At 42.3% G+C, this 17817-nt stretch overlaps 1 protein-coding gene across 2 annotated transcripts in view; it reads left to right on the top strand.

Moving 5' to 3' along the window:
- Positions 1-17817, top strand: part of PTPRD (protein tyrosine phosphatase receptor type D) — a 3982777-nt gene that overhangs the window by 1616196 nt on the left and 2348764 nt on the right. For both annotated transcript variants that reach the window (XM_069230134.1, XM_069230131.1), the window contains exon 5: positions 2182-2226. The gene's annotated coding sequence lies outside the window, so the exon portion shown is untranslated. The remainder of the gene's footprint in view (positions 1-2181; positions 2227-17817) is intronic.

The following is a 17817-nucleotide window of genomic DNA, read 5'->3' as shown; positions in this document are numbered from 1 at the left end:
TCCCGGAGCCTTAACTGACAACGTAAGTTGATCGTCCGTTAGTGGAGGGGGGTGGGGGGGTTGTGTGTTGTGTGCATGCATAGGGGTGTGCGTGTGAGTATGTAGAGGGGGTGTGTGAGTGCGTGTATGTATGCAGGGGGTGTTGTGTGTATGGGAAATGTGTGCAGGTCGTCTGTGTGCATGTCTGTTTGTATGTGTGCCGGTATGTGTTGTTGCAGTGTATGTGTGCGTGTAGGGGTATGTGTCTGTGCATGTTGGGGGTGGGGAGGGGGGGTGTGTCTGTGCATGTTGGGGGTAGGGGTGGGGAGGAGGGTCCTGCCACCTTTGGGGGTGGCAGGGGGGTGGGGGTGTGGGGGGAGGACTCAGGGGTGGGGGAGCGGGTATGGGGGAGACCCCTATTAGTGTCAGGGAAGGAATTCCCTGGCACTGATAGTGCCTACCGCCATGGATTTTGTGGCGGTTCCAAACCACCTGAAATCCATGGCGGTCTGCAGGGTCATGATACCGCCGGTGGTCTGGTGACGGCCGCCGGGCTGGAGACCGAAGTCTCCAGCCCAGCGGTCGTCACCACCCTGGTGGTCGGAGTGGGGAAGTGGCGGATTTTTTTTCTGCCGGCCTGTTGGTGTTATTACCGCCACTTCTCTCCCGTCTGCCAGGGTTGTAATGAGGGCCTATATCTCTGTGAGAAATGAAAGGAAAGAGAGCAGCTGACAATTGGCATTTTAAAATGGCAACTTCAAAACAAGTATTAGCACACGGGTATATATGTCTTGGATTATAAGTTGTAATATATAACTAGTGACTTTGCTAAAGCTGCAGCATGACTTGAATTTGTATTTCAGCAGTTGCCCTGAGGTGGAATGTGGTTGCAGGTCCGGACTAGGAAATCAAAAGCAGCACTAGCAAAAATGCTCAAACCAGCCCCACTCTTTTTCTCCTTATGGAATCTCTCTCTTTCCATCCATCTATTCTTTCTCTCATTCTCTTCTGTCTCTCTTCTTCCCTTTGATTACCTTCTCTCTAACTTCCTCCTCCCTCTCTCTCTCATAGCTGCCACATGCCTGCTGTAGTTAACCTCAATGAGTTGGGGAGAGTGACAAGGGCACCAGGGGTGGCCCTAGGTTTTCAAAACTGATCTCTGAGGGCCCCAATCCATCATGGATATGCTCGGTGGAATAAAAGGCCTGTCTAGCCCTGGTGGGTGTTAAGGGTGACAATCAATTATCTAATGGATTCCATTAAAGACAAAGCAAGTGGCTCAGAGGGTTTGCCTGTGTGCCATGGTCTCTAATGCAAACATGCAAAGTGGTGTAAATACCTCATTTTTCTAGGATAGATATCAAATTAATAGCTGGACAGTGGTTCAGTGTACCGTCCAAACTCCTGGGTCCCACTGCTACTGCAGCTCCTCTACTAATGATACATTTGCACCAGATATGACCTTTTCCACAAGGACTTTAATGGAAGCCATGCCGGCTGCCTGGCCCCTCACAAAATATTACTGCATCACAGTTTAGACACAGAAAACATAAAGGTATGCTTGTGTGCACTGCATTCTGCTTGACACAAAGTGAGATGGGACAGATCGAAAAAAAGCTGGGGGATGGACTGGAAGCTCTATGTGGAGATGCTCTTTCACGGAAGTATATTGTCTGGCAACGTGAGTCGATGTTTTGTTTGGACTGTGGATCAGCGCTTCCTACCTACCATGGGTTGCTCAGAGATATGTTCCGGGATCTATTCTATGTTTAGCATGATTGTCAAAGATTGCCAATTAGAACCCTGGTGGTTCACCCATTGACAGGTCACCCAAATATCCCACAAGTGGAAAAGTTGTACTATAAATGAAAATCACATTAAGAAACAGGAAGATCTTTCTTAGGTTTAACAGCTATGTGAAATGGAGTTATTGACCATATGCAAAGGACAAAACTAGACAGGATCTGTGGAGTTAAGAGTTATCATGGGCTGGTGTTTATGGTTAGTCCTGTAAATTCTATTTTCATACGATTCTCCGTTGTTCTCCTGTGCTTTTAATGAGTATATTATAGGGAAATACCTAGGTTTTAGCATTATACATAATATCTATAAACTGTTTTTGTTTAAAATAGCTGTGCTATGTGTGCTTCATTGTTATGTAAATTTAAAAAATGATGTTGCTTTTGTATTCCTTTCTTGCAGATCTCTGGCTTGAGACAACAACCGCAGGATGTTCCCTGGAGTTTGGTACGTCAGCTCTTTTAATTGATTCTTGGTATATGACATTCAAAATGCTAATTTTAAGAGTACTCTCAGAACAGATGCTTCAGATATTTACATTCACCTCTCAATTCCTACAGCAACACCTTTTCTACTGAAGTCAGCAAGACACTGATTAGACAAACTAATTACTCATTATTATTCATATGGGGCCTATCCACCTTTAATCTACAGTGGAACTTTTAATACAGAGTTGGCTGTAAAGTCATATATTTATAGGCGAAACTCAACCTGAAGGCATTGGAGCACGTTTCATGAGCACCAGTTAAATTCACAAGGATGCATTCAGTTTGTAAGTGATTTGCCCAGAATCACACAATGTTCAGCCAAACACTGAGACTCGAATCTGCTTCCTCGGCTTCAAACTTAACAGCTCTGTCCCTTATACCACATCCTCGCACCAATACATTTTGCAAACAACCTGCGACAGGAGCAAAACTAATATTGAATAGGAAAATCAGATCTCATTTCAATGCATCTGTCAGCAATATTTTGATTCCTTGGCGGAATGTCTGCTCTTTTATGATAGATATCAAGCAATGCGACTACTCTATATCAGAGGTATGTCACAACATTGCAGTCAAAACATTGACTTGCAAAATATTGACTGGTGAAATAATAAAATCTGTATATGGCCTGTGAACTGGGCAAGAGCTAAATTGTGGTATGAAAATCAGATCCCACTCCAGTGAATCTCTCAGCAGTAGTCCGAAGCAATGGATGAATATTTGCTCTTCTTTCATAGATGCCCAGCAAAGCAAGATCTATGTCACAATATTTCAGTCAAAAGACTGACTTGCAAATACACCACAGCCATAAAATTGACCACCACTCTATCACCAAAGTAAGTATATATAGGAAAGCGTAGAATTACTGTCCTTAATGTGGTTCAATACAGTGGATGCCGTGTTGATGCAGGTCGTTATTTTGACTGCAATGTCGTAACCCACTACCCTCCAAATCAACTGCAAAATCTGTGGGTTGGAACCAACTTAGGGCTGACAAACACTGGAGACGAGGTATAACACCTGGCAATTTTCTCTGTTTTTTGCTTATTATGTTTCAGAATCAATATAGTGCATGCATCCAGGTCTAAAGCCACTGCGCTCAAGAGAGGAGGGCATTACAACCCTCAAATAAGTGATGTGTGCCATTTTTGCAGTGCTTCTTTAAGAGTATGCTTTCAGGGCCTAGATTGAGGCATCTTCTAACAGCGGAAGTTGTAAAATCAGCAGAAGAAGACTTAGAGCCAACATGGCATGAAATCAATTGAAGAAGAGAAACACCCATTTGTATCAATAATCAAGTTCTTGTGTTTCACAGGGTCGCAGGGCTGCAGAAAGGAACCTTATTTTGGTAGTTTGCATGAAGCTAAGGTTTGTTCGCTTCAGGAATCCGTAGTCACGGATTTGGAAATCCTGTGATGTAGCAGGATCTGAAATGGCTCCTTCTTTAAGCATTAACAAGTAGTATTCCCTTGTAGGAGCAACCTTCAAAGTGCAGGTAAATAACAGCTTGTTCCTGTAAACTAGTGAACTCTGGACTACAGGAGGAGCAGTAGGTCAATGTGAAAGCTACAGTAGGGCGGCCTGAAGTCAGCTGGAAATAGGCCTATGTAAAAGTAAAACACATCCTCTTTACCAGTGGCTCGTTAAATTCTTATATCTGTGGTATCTTTGTTATTCCAAAAATCGGACTTGTGACTTTAGCAGATATTATCACATTTGGAAAGTACTGGGTGCAATTCAACGGCAATCACTGGAAACATTTTGACAGGTCAAACCTCTGCATATTTATTAGGGGGAAATGCTGGGTAAATACCAGGACCTCGATTTTTATGCGATAAGCACCAACATGTGCATATAACTCCCCGTTTTGCGGAGAATACGTGTAATAGGCGCTATTTGTTGCACCAAAAAAAATAGTGCACCCCTCAATATTGGTATATACACCGTGCAATAAATATCTCACCAAACACCGGCCCCCTTACTTGACTGACGCAGGTGGAAGGTGAGCGGAGAAAAGTAGGATATAAAAATATAGTTAGGATATCTGAAAGAAAAGGGTAGCAGCAGCTCATTTTCTCAAAAAAGAGATTATAATCTTTGGATTGGTTTGCAAGCGGACCACAGAGATTTAAAATGTATGGACAGATGTGTATAAATGATGTGTTTTCGAAGGAGATTTGGCGTGTTGATCGTTTGTGAGTACTCAATCCAATCCTGTTTTCTTTTGGGTTCCGGTACCTGTTGTTATGTCTCATCATAAAGGTGGGACTTTGAGTAGCAAAACCCAAAGTAAACAAAAAGATGACAGAATTAGATAGGCTGTTTAGACCTACCATGGAAAAACTCTAGGCACATTTGTGGAGACCAATTCCAGTTGACATGGCTGCTTTAAACTTTTTTTCTGAAATTTCCAAACTTGCATTTTATAACATTTCAGAGAGTGGTGCAGGAAAATGGCTGCTGACTCACCTGTCAATAAGTTGAAATAGTTTGATCCATTTAGCATTACGTTGTGTGTGGTCAGACAAGGGCCGCTCAGCATACCTCTGCAGTCTTTGGTTTTTGACATCCATTTGTCAGCATTTCAACTGTGATAAGCTATTGTGATTCAACCATCCTATTGACCCGTAAATAGTGCCCCATGTGAATTAAACCATTTACCCCTAATGAGGAGGAAATCATAAACGCATTTTTACTTTTTAAGTTATATTATACTCAAAACTCAGTGCACGTCCATTTAACTGCGCGGGGAGGGGGCTGACCGATTCAACGTGCATGTGATCTGAAAATTGCCAATTTCAGCGGTCACGTATAATTGAAAGCTCACATTTTTGCAAAGCATGCCTCGCCGGCTTTCACATATGGGACCCCAGGGGTGTCCTAATAACGGCTTTGAAGCCACTACCTCAGCTGAATATTTTAAATTACCCTCAGACAACTCAGTCATTTGATGAATACAGGCATTAGGCTATTTCCTGACCTCACTGCTGGGAATGTAGTCTGGGCCGCTGACTCCCTTCCTCGCTGCGTTGCTAATTTCCACATTTCTGCTGTGCATATAAATGCTATCAATCAAGGTAATTGCCATCTTTCCCGTTGCATGGATCTGTCGTGATGCTAAGAAATGTTCACATAAGCTGCCTTTCTGTACTTTGTAAAAATGGTACCAAGCAACACCCACTTACACTTTTAGCCTTAGATCTGAGGTCAGCCTCCAGGTCATTATGTTGCTGTCAAAAGCTTTTTTCAGTCAAGAGGTTAGAGGACTAGCATCGTTTTGGGTTTGACAGCTTCTGCTGCATAACGCCTCATGTCACTATATAGCGTTCGGGTACATAAATGTAGCTTTAAGTGTAGAAAATCTATACTTCATTTACATACATCCTTTGAAACTATTTTTGTAGTCTATATCTTGGCCACAATATTTTGGCAGCGCACTACAGAGAAATTGTATTGAGTCAGTGTATAGGTAAAAATATTGAAAGCAACTGTTACACACCTACACGGGAAGGCTTTTTGTTTATTTGCTTTTTTTCCTTAAAGGCTCTGAAGTAATAGGATTGGATGTAATTGGTTGGAGTAAGTTTCAAGAGGACGTTTCTGTGCGCTCCTGAGAAACATCTCTTGTCCCACCAGATTACCAATGATTAGTAAATGTATTTTGCGGTGGCAAGGCAGTTCTGACGACTAGTTCCTACAGACTGAAATCATTTTACCACGATAACCAGTGCTCATAACTAACTGAAAAGCAGTTTTAACCATGGTTTTCAGACAGGCAAGAATGAATGAAATGGTGTTTACTGTAGCAATACTTTGCATAGCCAAATTCTAAACTACTGATCTGAAATGTACTATGATATATGACGTTAGACATTTCTTATGAGGGAACATTTGCAATTTGCAAATTTAGTTACCATAGGGGTCAACTATGATTTTGAGGCTTAAAGGTGCCCCTTAGAGCTCAAGGTACTCTTTCTGTGGTAATATGAGGTGTAAAGTCAGGTGACTTTGGGGCTTGAGTTACTTGCAAATCTGGCTGGAGAAGTCAGATCTTGAACAGGCTCATCACCAGTGATAGCTCCATTTTACTCTTGGATTAACTGATGACAGGTTTTTTGAGACATAAAGATCAATTTAACTTTTAATTGGTTTAATTATTCTGGAAGGGTTGGTTATCCGTGAGTTTGTCCTTTCCTAGATAGAATAAGAGGTGTTATTTGGAGATAAAAGTGTTTTGTCCTCATACTCTAGGACTTACAGACGTTTTTCCATAGCTCTTCCAATATCAACTTGTGTGACATCAGCAAACCCTGGTTATAACTGTTTTACATAAAGGAAAAGTTTGACCATTGATGAATGCCACCTTTAAATATTTCTCTATCGGAATTGCAATGCTCATTCTCTCATGGCTCATAAACTGATGCCATGCCTATGGTATTTGAAGAATTCTCCTGTTGTCTAATAGTGTAGACACTCTACTTTTGAGTTGTACTAGTTTGTAATCCTTGACTGGTGGGCATGAAAATTGTTTAGCTGTCATTTTTCCGTATAACTGTGTTTAAACTGTGATTTTAGTTATACTGTTATGATGTACACGGATATTTAGCTTTGTGTTTGATACAATTAGTCTTCACAATTAAGCGGAGTGGAAGTGGAATTCTCGGGTACAGGAGCCATATAGTCACCTTGAGTGGAAGACATAAGCCATGCGGGCATGTGGCTGGCATGCTTGCAAGGCAAAAAAGAGACCATTTAATGAGGGTAATAACTTTTAGGGCTTTTGGTCGCATTTAGAATTTAGAGTGACAATTCTTCAATTTCTAGAGGAAAACCTGAACAAAGAGAGGTTGACTCAAGTAGCTGACTTTTAGGGATAGCGTTGTGGAGGAAATTCAGCTAAATGACTCTACTCCATATTTGTAGTTTTTTTCTTGACAGTGGAAGGTTTTCAACTCAATCCAACTGAGTTATTTCGTATTTTTTCCAATGTAGTATGTTTCAAAGAAAAACATGTTGAATTTTAAACAAGATTGAGGGATCATTTGGTTTCTGTAGGTTATTTTGCTCATTCGGTTTTAGCAATCATGGCAACAAGCTGTTTTGAATATTTATACGGTGTTCTTTTGACACATGGTAAGCAGCGCCAAAGCATCATCATTATTTATCATGTGCATGATGTCAGTCTTCCATGGCCATAAGCTTGTATTTGTGAAGGTTATTTAACTTTAAAAGATTGTGTTTGCATGTCTTTGTATTTCTACATGTCAAAGAGCAGCAGCATTTAGGCCCACATTTATACTTTTTGACGCAAACCAGCGCCAGCGCAGTTTGCGTCAAAAAGTTTACAGCCGGCTAACGACATTCCAACGCGCCAGCCGGGTGCCTTATTTATGGAATGATGTTAGCCGGCGCTGCGGCCTGGTTGGCGTCAAAATAAATTACTCTAACCGGGCAGCACAGGCGTAGGGAAGAATGGGGGTTGTGCGTCAAAGAATGGTGCAAGTCAGGTTAGAGTAAAAAATCTTGGCTCTAACCTGACTTGCGCCATTTTTTGACGCACAACCCCAATTGAAATGACTCCTTTCTTAGCAAAGACAGGAGTTATGCCCCCTGCCCAATGGCCATGCCCAGAGGACTCCTGTCCCCTGGGCAAGGCCATTGGGCACAGTGGCATGTAGGGGGGGCCCAAGTTAGGCCCCCCTATGTCACTTAAAAAAATATATATATACTTACCTGTATTTACCTGGGATGGGTCCCCCCATCCATGGGTGTCCTCCAGGGGTGGGCGAGGGTGGCAGTGGGTGTCCTTGGGTGCAGGGAAGGGCACCTGTGGACTGCTTCCATGGTCGGAGACCATGGAAATGAGCCCACAGGTCCCTTAACGCCTGCCCTGACCCAGGTGTTAAAAAACAGCGCACATCAGGCTGGGCGCCATTTTTTAAGGCCCGCCCCGTTCTGTGTGTCAAAATGACGCAGTAGGATAAATACGGGGCAGATGCCTTAAAGTCATTTTTTGCACGGGAACGCCTACCTTGCATATCATTAGCACAAGGTAGGTTTTTACGTCCAAAAAATGGCACAAAATCCATAACTTTGGCACTGGATGGGTCCAACGCCAAAGTATAAATATGGAGTTAAGATTGCCCCGAATTTGCGTAAAACAATTGAGGCAAATCCGGCGCAAACATAGTATAAATATGCTGCTTAGTTTCTTCTAATAACATTTCCACTGATGTTGAGGGGTAAAGAAGGCATTAAACTGATACCCATCTCGTTTTTCCTGACTGATACAACAAATTCATACATGAAGTCTTCTCTCTGGCAACTTGCTGCTAGGTTTGCCTACTAGATGCATTCTAGTGATATTACATACGTAGGACTGCACATTACTTAATTATTTATTGCAAGGTGGTAGATCAACTCGGATAATCCTCACAATTTGTGTTGCACATATAGTTGTAAAGTGGTCACATTTTATCTGTGAGACCCTTAGCCAATATGGTAATTGTAGCCAACAACACTTTCTACGCAGATTTTTTTTTAAAAGTTCATACTTACAATGTTTGATGTGACACTACAAGTTCCAGTTATAAGCTAAAAAGCACAACTGGCCAAAGGAGTCGTGCATGAAATGGGGCCACTTGGTAGGTCAATAAGCTCCTGAGAGAGTATGCCTGCTCAACTCTGGCTACTTGGTCTTGACATTTGGAGTGTCCCATCTCAATGCTGTATGCACCATACTAAAGGTGCTTAAAATAAAGCAAAATCACAAAACAAAATAAAATGATGGACGGAGTGTTGAAACTTTTCAAACTCTCACCCCCAGTCACAGATCTGGGTTTAGTCCATCATTATTTTGCTCGCCACGTCACCCCAGTTTGGACCCAGCCATATGCAAATCAGTCTCGACCCTGTTCATCATGGGAACAGTCCAGTCCGAACTGCTAGGCCAAGTCCTCTCTGGACAGGAAACAAGCACCCTGGGACCGGTTTCAGGGTATCACCCTTCATCAGCCTGGCTAGCTGATGATTTTTATCTTTTGTATGCAACAAAGTAGACCAATGACAGAAATTTCAACTGGCAAAATATTTCAGAAGAGAATAAGTGGTTGACCTAACAACACTTGTGGTGAGAGAAGGGTGACAAGACGTGCTGTCTATCAATGCAAGGGTTAGTATTCATGTCAGGGTCTCTCGCAGAGGCTGGGGCCCAGAGGGTGCTAGGGTTGCTGGACTAGGCTTGAGATCACGAGTGTAGGTCTCTAGACTTTGCATTTCTCTGTCCACAAGAGTGCAGGAATCATGAAACTGTCAACACTGAGGCTGCTAGACACTGTCCGATGTGCAAGAGTAACGTCCAGTCCGAGTGGCCGTGGGTGGTGAACTTGAGGCACAGGGGCATGCACGAGTTCCTTCAATTTGAGGGTGAAGAGGTAGTGTCAAGATAGGGTCTTTTGCCTTATGAACCATACTCACAGCCAGCTGGCGTGTGTGTTGACATGCTGCTCAGCCTTATTCCACAGTAATGTCACAATCGAGAACAGAGAGTGCTGTATTAGAATTGAATGAACTTTTAAATTTGACCACAGCAATTCTAACACATGAGAGCTGCTTGCTACAATTACTCAAGGCCTGAACCTGGATGGAATCTTGCAGTTTGGAAGGAGGTGGGTGGCAATGTACAGATGCTCCATCTGAGAGGCCTAGATGCTAATTTTGGCAAAAAAACAGTGCAGAGATACCAAGGTCAAGATGTGACATGAAGGAAAGCGCCTGGGTCACATCAGTAAGGCAGAGTTCACATGGCTGCAGCTTGGGCAAAGGTCATGATGTAGAGCTAAGAGACTGGTCCAATGGCTGTCCAACCAATCTCATTGTCTAGACTGGATAATTTTCTGGATGCTTTCTCTCTTCACATCTTCTCTGAAAATGGATGCTTCTTTACTGGCCAAAAATATATTATAGCTAAAGGGTAAAATTAATTACAGAATGTTCAGAAGGAGATGAAGGTGTGTCTCATAAACAAAGTGGTCACAATGTGTGGCGTTGTGAGTGAGAATGAAGTATGTAGATTAGTTGTAATTTATTCAAGAACAAGGCCATATATTGTTATGACTCCTTGGCCAGGATCATGTAGTAGTGAAGAAGTAAGTAGTTGGGATTCTGGCCCAAATTTAAGAGGGCCTCGCTCCATTCTATCTTCACATTAGCATCATTTTATTTATGCTAATGTGGAGATAGAAGGCCAAAAACGCAGCGCCATATTTACAAAGTGCCACAATGCATGCATTGTGCCACTTTGTAACCGTTGTGCCAAGAGATTGCCTTGTTCCATTTTTTCTGCACTTTTAACGCCTGCTCAGAAAAGGCATTAAAAGGAGGCTTCCATTGATATTAATGGGCCTCTGGGTGCTTTGTAGGATTAGCGTCAAAATGTTTGATGCTAATCCTGCAAAGGGCCGGACTAGCGTAAAAAAGGATGACGCTAGTACCCCTGAATACTGTTATAGTGCACCGTATTTTGATTGTGGTGCACACATGGTGGTGTTAGGGGGGCACTAAGGGGCGCAAGGAAAGTGGTGCTGCACCAGGTGTAGCGCCACTTTTCAGAAATCTGCCCCTACGTATTTAATGTTGTGCTGCGAAATTGAAATATTGAAATTACAGAGGTCTTGTCTCAAGGCTGAGAGGGGTAGGTGTTATTCACATGAGGTGAAAATGGAGGATATATTTAGATAGAAATCCTGTAGGCAGGTATTCCCTTTGAGGTCCGCATGACAGCTAGCAATGAAGCAGGTAGACGATCTAGTACTATAAAAAGTGCAGCATTACCCTGCTTTTTTGTTTTTTCAACATGGTGCATCTATTTGTAGACTACTCTAATAAACTAATTCATTTCTAGGTTATTACATATTGTCATTGAAATCATGTGGGTGTGGCTGCTTGTGCACTGGTAGCAATGGAACTAATACCTTGTGAATTACTCGTCCTGTTGTCATTGCAGGGCTGGTGCTCTCGCTGCCATTTTGTATCTGTTAATGGTGTGGGAGACAAGCCAGGAGGCATTTGTGCCCAGGATAGCTGGCTGGACATGGATCAGTGTATGGTGCCAGAAGAGAGGATGGAGTCTGAGCACAAAGCGCACATTAGGTCTGGCTAGGCAGATGTAAAGAAGGAAGGAAAGGGTTGTCGGGAAGGCAGCGAACATTGTGTGTTGGTAGCAGTATGTGATGGACAGAGGTGCTAGAGGCAGAGGGCGGTATGAATGGTTCAGCAAAAGCATAGATCAGTGTCGGGGAACAGATTTCTTTGTAGACGGGACAGTGGCATAGAGCTGTGTGTGTGACAGAAATTATGTAGATTTACTTAGAGTTGTGTAGTGAGCGTACCAGGATGGAACAATGTGGAAGTAAAGACATAAGGCCAGATGTAGGAAAGGTTTTTCACGTCGCAAACAGCGAGTTTCGCTGTTTGTGATGTGCAAAACCCACATCGCAATGCCCAATTCCTGTTTTGCGAGTCGGTAACCTGGTTACCGACTTGCAAAACGGGACTGCGAGTCGCAATTAGGAAGGAGAATGTGAACCCATTCCCTATGGGACCCCTTCCCCTTTGTGAATGGCCTGGATTTTTTTTTTTCATTTTGTAATGCATCTCGTTTTCCTTTAAGGAAAACAGGCTGCATTACAAAAAAAAAAAAAATGCTTTATTTAAAAGCAGTCACAGACACGGTGGTCTGCTGTCTCCAGCAGGCCACCATCCCTGTGAGTGCTGCGAGTCGCAAGGGGGTCGCAAATTGCGACCCACCTCATTAATATTAATGAGGTGGGCCTTTGCGACCTCCATGCGAGTCACAGATGGTGTCAGGGACACCATCCTGCATCCTGAATTGTGAATCGCAAATTGCGACTCTCAATTCAGGACATTCGTACATCTGGCCCCAAGGCACAAAAAAGACTGCATCGTGGAAGGAGGTGAGCACGGACAGCAATAACTGGATGCATGTTGGTGCCACCATTCATCTCTTAGTTAAGATATAAAGACAATGGTAAATAAGCATGCCCACCACAACAGTTACAATTAATTACACGTTGCTTCCATATACACAAAGTTACCTGCAACACCATGACTGTGGCTACCTGAGACTTTAGCAGAAACAGAAAACAAGTGTCCCAATAAACCAATAGAAAACTAGTTAGGTGTGTATGTACAAAAGTGGTTCATTACAAGCTCCTTCTCATGAAACATTTAACAGCAAAAAAAAAGGACAATAGTACCATTATTGTGGCCCATAAAATCTCAGAGATCAACCTACATAAGCGTACATGTAATGAACAGACACAAAGAACCGTGTAAAAATGGTTCTCAGTGTCCCAAGTGATCTCAGAGCCAAAACACAAATAGAGGTGGCTACACTTGTGTAGAAGATAGAGGACAAAACGACACTGTTGAGGGAATTGTGGGTATGCTATTTTAATTCACCGAGTCTGGCATGGAGAAGGTGGTGGGTGCATCAGAAAGTTGCATGATGAACATAAACATTAGCAATGACAGTATCATTTTTCCACATAATACTGCTGGCCTCCACAGCATTGCTACGTCATAGCGTTGCAACTTATGACTGGTGGCATCATACAACTCACTGTGTCGCCATTTGTTAACTTTTGAAGAATAAAAGTTTGAACCAGCTCCACCCTGATTGAATCACATGACCTGTGGGTTGGGCGCACGTTCCCGAAAAAGTTATTAATCCTATTTAGGTTGGGTAAGGACAGTATTTGATCACTTTTTTGTCGTAATGGCGTGAATTTCACATAAAGCATTTTCGCTCTCGCGTGCTGCGCACGATGTGTGACCCATGGCTAATGAGAGGCTTCGCCAGCAGGGTCTGCTTGTAACATCATTTAGTGATCCTAGAGCATGATTACACAGTCATGACAGCTCTTTGATGTTAATGTGCTCGGCTAATGCGTGCCTGCTCCCTGGAGTCTCAGGGTGTACAAAAGTGAAGCGTTTATTTCACATTTAACACAAATCCATCACTAGATATTGATCATGGTGATAACATCATTGAGAAAAATTGGGTTTTCAGGAAGACAGTGTACATCAGTGTCATGCACGCGCTTGCCTTATCGCAGCTGGCCATACCGCAGCAGGGCGGGAGATTCCCATCTCAGGGGAACTAATGAATTAATTCATCAGGAACTATACAACTGCTGCTTAAACGGATCCCCGATGTATGACGGCGTCACCTTTTGTGCCGTTACCTCTTTCCATGTCAAACATAACTTAGAGCTGGAACTGAGGAGTAAAACGCAGCCTCCGTAGATGCAACGATTTTGTTTGAGAGGAAAACATACTGTCAAGAATGACCGAGATTCATGATAAGGTTTGTACAAAACTGTTAACATGGTAAACGTAATGATAGTAAGTATGGGCCAGATCTACAAAGCCCCTTTGCATTATTTACCGGTCGGAATCGGTATTTCGGGGCGTTAAGAAATGCAAAACGTTGTTTTCTTAGGTATAAAGGCCTTTAAGAAATCGCAAATTGTGATTTCTACCCTGTAGATATCACAATGGGCCAGATGTATCATTTTATCCAATAGCGATTACCTAATTGCGATTTTTTGCGTATCGCAATTAAGTAATCGCTACTGAAATGTATGAAACTCCAGGAATTTCATACTGCGATTCGCAGGGGCTTGCAAATAGACCAACCTCATTAATATTCATGAGGTAGGTCGCAATTTGCGAGCCCTTGCGAATGGCTACAATCACAGGGATGGTGGCCTGCTGGACTCAGCAGACAACCATGTCTGTGATTGCTTTTCAATAAAGCAATCCTTTTTTTTTTTTTTTCTTTTTTTTTTTTTAATGCAGCCCGTTTTCCTTAAAGGAAAACAGGATGCATTTAAAAATGAAAAATAAAAAGTTTTCTTTTCATTTTTTAAGAGTAGGCAGTGATCTGTGGGACCACTGCCTACTCTTAATTTTTTTTTTTGCATGCATTCACAAAGGGGAAGAGGTACCCTTTGCGAATGGGTTACCACCAATTTGAAATTGGAGGTAACTGCGATTGTTTTGCAACCGCATTCGCGGTCACAAAACAATCATACCGAATCGCTAATTGGATTTGTTACATACCAAAATGCAGTTTTTGCAATCGCAAACGGCGCAAAGTGCACAAAACACTATGATACAACTGGCCCAATATGCGATTCCTAGAATAGGAAATCGCAAATAGGGATTTCCTATTTGTGATTCCTATTTTGAAGTACAAAGCATTTCCTAAATGCGACTTGGAAATTTTGGAAATGCAAGGTGTTTTAAAAAAAAATTTCAATAGAGCACACACATGCTTTTTAGACATATGTGTGTTCTACAGGTGCACCCCTATTTTTGGGGTTCACCAAGGGAGGCCTTTTGCCATCAGGAAATCGCTATTTAGGAAATGCAAAATTGTCTCTTTGACTGCAATGCAATGGGATTTCTTAATACCGATTTTCAGGAATCACTATTTGGAAATCTCCATGTTTGCACATAGCATTTTGTTCTATGAATTCGCTATTTAAGAAATGCAAAATTACATTTTTGTACATCTGGCCCTGCATGCGTTATTGCTAAGTAATTTTTACTAGTAGTGTTATTGTTATTATTATTATTATTATTAGCAACATTGCTATTGTTATTACTATTAGCAGTATAGTAGTGGTAGTAGTAGTAGTATTACTGCTCCTTTTATTAATATTAATATTATCGCAATTGTACATTATATTATTATTATTATTATTATTATTATTATTATTATTATTACAATGATTAATACTACTGCAAGCTACTAAGAACTATTGTGATCATATAAAGAAATGACACATAATAGGTCTCCTTCGACCACCACACCACTAACTATACTTCAAAAGGATATTGTGCACATTGGAAGCTGGTGATCTATGAATGTGGCATGGCATAAACACATATTCTAAATAGCATTGAGCAAGGTGAGCAAGCAGAAATTTCTTGGTGTGTTGTGTGTGATTTTTACAAAATAAATTTACATATGCGGGGGACCACATCGAGACCAGTCGTCTCCCAATCATGACCAGCCGTTACCCTTGATAATCTACAAAAACTAGTCCTGCAAAATCTGACCCTATGCTCACTGCCATTCTCGTGTTAGCGAATATATTCCATTTGCATGCCGTATTTATTGCGCATCATAAACACATCATAACAGAAAATCACAATTTTGTATTATTTTACAATACATACAGGATTGTAGATGATGGCTTGACACATCTAATTCATGATCATTTTCTACATATGCACACGTTTCTCAAAAGATGTCAGTTGCTTTGTTGACCACCACTGAGGTCCCTTGTCACATCACCTAATTCATTTGACTTGGGATCACAGTAGAAAACCTTCCACAACTTACCCATTACAAAGTGAACCCATCTGCTCCTTCAAGATAAAGTGGGATTGAGGATGGAAACTGCCCCCTGAATAAAAAACAACCATTCCAGAGCCATCCAGATAGTGGGATCCCCCTGGAAACCATTGGGAGATTGGCCTGGGCAACTGGGCCATATCTTGGTCCCCTGGCATACCCACCATGCCCCCCCCCCACAGAATCCCCAGGGCTATGTAATGAAGTATCCTATAAGGCTATGGATAATTGCTGAAGAGGACAGCACCAGCTCTTCAGTAGAGACTGTAGTACCCCATCCCCAGGTTGAACCAAAAGATTAAATCCAATTCCATCTTGGATTTTCCTCACTTCTATTCTTGATACAAAGGATGTCAACCTGTTTTGTGGCCAAACACAACTTCAGGCCTAGACAATTGCTTGACTGACCAGGACTCCCCCTGTGCCCTGTGACCTAGGTTTGTGAGAAATGCCCTATTGCAAAAGCCACCAAGTTCCCAACAAACAACTCGCTGCCCCGGGCTGACCGATGTACTCCATTTCAATGAGGTAATGGCTCGCCCAGCCAAGTCACGTTAAGTAACCTTTTCATCCTGCTATTCAAATGCCTGACCAATTTGTTGAGGCCTGGACTGTCCCAGGATGCATACCCCTTTGTCCAGATAGATTTGTTTAATCCATCATGTTATGATGCACATAGCACTTATAGCAGTTCGACTTCCACTTGACAATCCTCTTTACTACTGGTTAAGTCCTGCTCCTACCATGGAGGTTGCTGCCCTCATTATAAAGGAATGTACTGTGAAGTTGCCCTGGATGTCTGCCTCCTGAAGGACTTTGAGAAGGAGCTGGGTGAACTGATATCTAGTGAGTGGGACACCTGTGACAGGGACGTGAAGGGAGGTAGAAGCCAAAGGAGGATGTATCTGAAAGGCATCTGCATGATATTTGTGTACTGCAGCTACTGACACCCAAAGAAAAACACCAGCCCTCTTCCATATTACCAGATCCACTTTTGCCAATTAGGCTGTCTCCGAGAGCTGTACGGTTACTACCAAATCTCCCCTAACCAGGATATGTGATTGAGCAAAATCCTTTTGTGGATGTCTTGTTTTGAGCCTGCCATGATCTCTGAGATACAAAAGGCACCTTAAAATGCAAAGGAGAACACTGCTGTCAACAGTGCTATTTCATTTGCAGTTACTAATACCTTGTGCAAGATACCATTGATCTTTCCCAACTTGTCCACGTCGAAGGGGCACCATTGGTGTAGGTATGACCAGTACAACCTTTCCCACCCCTTAAGGACTTTCTTAATTAGGGACTGCAAATGGTCTGAGTCCCATCCCAGTTGTGCAACTAGTGCCAGAGTTGATATGTGTCAACTAGTAAATATTGCTAATCTACTCTGCAGTCACATTGGTTCAAGAAAACCTAGCCAATTAGCAAGAGCTTCTCCTGAGGATTCCCGGTAGTATATGCAAAGTAGCTCAAAGATGCCCTCTTACAGACTCTCATCATTTTAAGTTCGAGGCTGACCAAGATTAACTCTCAGTGAGTTGAGTTCCAAACTTCCACAAACATCCCAGTGAACTTTCCGGATGCCACCTCTGCTTTTGGTTAGAAATGCTGGAAGTCCTGAAACTTTAGAAGAGACAATGCATCAGCTGCTTTATTCAAGACTCCAGATACATGCTTTGCTTCAAACATAATGTTATTCTTCAGACAAATTCAGATCAACTCTCTTAACAAGCTGAGAAATGTATTGCACTGTGCATGTTGTGAATTAATGCATTTAACCAACACCATGTTATGCAGCCAGAGTATGGCATGATTGTAGAATTGAACTGTCAAAATGTGGAGGTACACCAAAATAGGTAGCAGCTTCAAAATGTTGACATTTTCCTCCAAATCTGAGTCCAGCCAAGATTGGAGCCAGGCCTTAGCACACCACCCCAAACCCTATTCTGCCTGCTGCATCTTTAAACAACCCAAAATCATGGCTTGACCATGCCAAGGATGGACATACCCTTAACATTTCTGAGAGAAGACAACCAACACTTCAAATACTGTTTTTAATCAATGATGGGGTGAGTCCTCTGGTGCTTTTCTTTAAGGTGG

The sequence above is a fragment of the Pleurodeles waltl genome, chromosome 1_1 (assembly GCF_031143425.1).
Source record: "Pleurodeles waltl isolate 20211129_DDA chromosome 1_1, aPleWal1.hap1.20221129, whole genome shotgun sequence".
Lineage (NCBI taxonomy): Eukaryota > Metazoa > Chordata > Amphibia > Caudata > Salamandridae > Pleurodeles > Pleurodeles waltl.
The sequence above is the reverse complement of the archived record's forward strand: the minus strand, read 5'-3'. Positions and strand labels throughout refer to the sequence as shown.